Raw genomic sequence first — 3589 nt, forward strand, 5'->3', positions numbered from 1 at the left:
GAGTTTGTCGAAGGTGTTTTTATAAGAAGCTGCTCATGGAGGTTGGAGAGACTGTTCATTGGTTAAGAGAACTTACTGTTCTTGCAGGCAACCTGGCTTTAGGACTCAGCAACCACACATTGGCATCTATCCATCTGCAATTTCATTTCTAGGGGATTTGATTCATTCTCATGGCCAGTGTGGATGCAAGGCAAGCATTCACTTTGTCAATGTACATACATTCAGGAAAATACTTATACATATAAAAAGTAAATGGAACAATACAAAACAACTATACAAACTGTGTATGTGTGTGCTCATGAGTGACTGTGAGTCTGCATGTGTTGCATCAGATGTGTGAAGGTAATAGCCCAGCCTTGTGTCTCAGTCTACACCTTCCACCTTGTTTGAGCTAAGGCTGTTTTCATGCATGGCATCATATAACAGACTAGCTGGCATGAAAGTATCTGGCCTTTAATCCAGATACTTTCCACTTCTTCTCTTCTTTCAAACTCCCATGTTGCATTAGTATTCTCAGCCCTGAAGCTGAACTTCCATTTAGGGGACTAGAGCTCATGTCCTTTTGCTACTGTGGCAAGTACTTTATTCACTGAGACAACTTGCAAACCCTATTAAATATTGTTTTTGTTTTTTTCTAATACAGATGTTAAAAGGAAAAAAAAGTCTCTCAAGGAAAGAAAAAAAGGCATACAAGTAATGGGTATGAAATTCTTAAGGTAGAATTGATGGCTTTTTGTGCTTTGAGCCAACAAATTACCTTCTTTTACTCAAAATTGCTCTTTAATTTTATATTGAAATACATTATTTCATCATCATCCTGGATGATATGCACCTTAGGTAGTTAATAGTACTCTTATCATTCTTTGTTTTTATTCCAAACGTTTTTGCTATTTATTTCTTAATTTGCATACTTTTAATTTCAGAACAAAATAAAACAAACAAACAAACAAACAAACAAACAATCTACACAACACCCAAGCCTGCTATTATGTGGGACGACATCTTCCTACCTTAAGGGACAAGGACAGGATAGAAGAGATTCTTGTAGACATGAGCCAGGTGGGTCAGGGCCAGTCAAAGCTGCTGGGGGAGCCACAGGGATGCCATCAGAGGGCATGGGCTCCCTGGAAGCCTTTAATCCACTTCTTCCATGTGAGAAGCATCCTCATCACCCTTCAGTGGGGGGAATCTCATCAGTGACAGCAGCACAGGGCTATTCCACAGTGACCTCATCTTCATCAATCCCTAGGCCTCATTTAATCATGCGGTAGATGAGATTGGAGTGGGTTTGGGGATCCTCATGTGAGAAACCAGAGGAGATCAGAGCAGGTTCAAACAGCAGCACCACCAGGTCCTTGACAGTTTTGTCATTTTTGTCTGCCTCAGCCTTCTGCTGCAGGGTCTCCACAATGGTGGTCAGGGTTGACCTCTAGATGTTTTGGGGCCATCATGTAGCCCATTGTAGAATTGTCTCACAGTGCCTGGTCCTTTAGGATCCATTCCATGTTGGTTGCCCAGCCATAGGTGCTTAGGTCACAATGCAGCGTGGGGCAGGGGGCAGGGGAGGTGGAGATACAAGCCTATTAGAGATTGTCACTTTTTCAAACTTCTTGTCCAAGATCTCCTTCATGAGCTTGCAGAAACTCTCAAGTGTTGCCTTGATATCTTCCATTGTCTTCTTCTCTTCCTCATTCTCTGGTAGCTCTAGGTACTCCTTAGTCACTGAGACTAGGTCCTTTCCTTCAAATTCCTTGAGCTGCTGCATGCAGTATTTATCAATAGGCTCAGTCATATATACCACCTCAAAGCGCCATTTCTACACATGCTCCACAAAGGCAGAGTTGGCCACTTGTTCTTTGCTTTTACCAGTGATATAGTAGATGGACTTCTGTGTCTCCTTCATGGCAGACACATACTCTTACAGGGAAGTCATCTCATCTCCAGACTAAGAGGTATGACAGCAAAGGAGCTCAGGGATGTGGTGGCAGTTAGTGGAATTTCCATGGATTCCAAGCTTTCAATTCTTGGACAATACCTCATAAAATTTCTTGTAGTTCTCTTTGTCTTATGTCCACTCAGAGAAGAGCTTAAGGCACTTCTTCTCAATGTTTTTTGAGATGACTGTCAGACTCTTGCTCTACAGGAGCACTTATCAGGAGATCTTCAAAGTCAGGTCCTCGGTGTCAACCATACCATGGATAAAGTTGAGGTACTCATCACAGCTGTCCATAATGAACATATGACACACAATCAATTTGATGTTGTTGTTATTCTTCTTGTTCTCAAAAAGGTCAAAGGGAGCTCACCGGGAAATGAAAAGCAATGCCTTGAATTCCAGCTGACCTTCTAGAGAGAAGTGCTTGACTGACGAGTGGTCTTCCTAATCATTGGTGAGGCTCTTATAGATTTCACCATATTCCTCTTGAGTGATGTCATCGTGATTTCTGGTCCAGATAAACTTTGTCTTATTCAGCTCTTCCTGTTCATTATACTTCTCTTTGATCTTGTTTTATTTTTCTTGTCATTGCTGCTATTATTCCCTCATTAGATTCCACATTTTCAATCTTAGGCTTCTCCTCCTCATCCTAATCTTCCTCCTCTTTCTCACCTTTGTTTTCCTCTGCCTCATCATCACTGATCTCCTTCTTTCATTCCTTCTCCAAGTAGAGGGTGATGAGATAACCTATTAACAGCAAGTGTTTCTTCACCACTTTCTTGACCCTCCTCACCTCTAAGTACTCTGACTCATCTTTGAGATGAAGGATCACTTTGGTACCCATGCCAATGGGCTCACCACAGTCTGTAGGAATGGTGAAGGATGCACCAACAGAAGACTCCAGGGCATACTGCACTCCATCGTTGTGCTTTGTGATCACAACTTTCTCTGTCACTAAAGAGGCCAAAGAGAACCTGACATCATACTACCCAATCATAGAGATGTCTGCATGAGCCTGGAGATCCTCCATGAATGTGTTTGTGCCACCCAAATCATTGTGTGCTCCTGAGGGTTAGGGATGATGTCAATTTTCAGCTCTTTACTGTTGTCCAACTTAGAAGGGTCTATCAGGCTCTCATACTGAATATTGTACAGGGCATCAGAAGCATTGTAGATCAACTCCTGGAGGAAAATCTCCTTGTTTGAACAGAAAGTTTTGATGATGAGGGACATAATCTGGACAAGTTCTGCCTAAAAGACAAAGGTCTCCACCTCTTCTTCTCCATGGTGCACTTCCTCAGGCATCTTAACAGGAAAGCCAAGTAGTAGTACAGAGCAGGGTAGTGGTCCAGCACCAAGTCTGACTTGCATAACAAGCCTAGGCTTCATGGAGTGACTTCTTGCTGTTTATTTTCTTTCAACTATGTTAAGCAGTAAGTAGTTCTGCATTTCTTACTTGGAAGCTCCTTAAGGGAAAGATGGTCTTCCCTTGTTTTGTTTATTTCTCAACATCACTCAGAATTAAAGTTTACATGACTTCATTTGTTGTAGAACTGTTCACAGTATGGGACATAAGTCAGAACATAGATTTTCTTTCTCTGAACATACATACCAGTCCTCATTAGCCAAGGTGACTGGTTTCACACTAGCATA

The 3589-nt window shown here is 41.9% G+C and overlaps 1 pseudogene; it reads right to left on the reverse strand.

Moving 5' to 3' along the window:
• Positions 1–1134: 1134 nt before the first annotated feature.
• On the reverse strand, positions 1135–3241 carry LOC110309707 (annotated as a pseudogene).
• Positions 3242–3589: the final 348 nt, after the last annotated feature.

This window comes from Mus caroli, chromosome 14, assembly GCF_900094665.2.
Source record: "Mus caroli chromosome 14, CAROLI_EIJ_v1.1, whole genome shotgun sequence".
Classification (NCBI taxonomy): domain Eukaryota; kingdom Metazoa; phylum Chordata; class Mammalia; order Rodentia; family Muridae; genus Mus; species Mus caroli.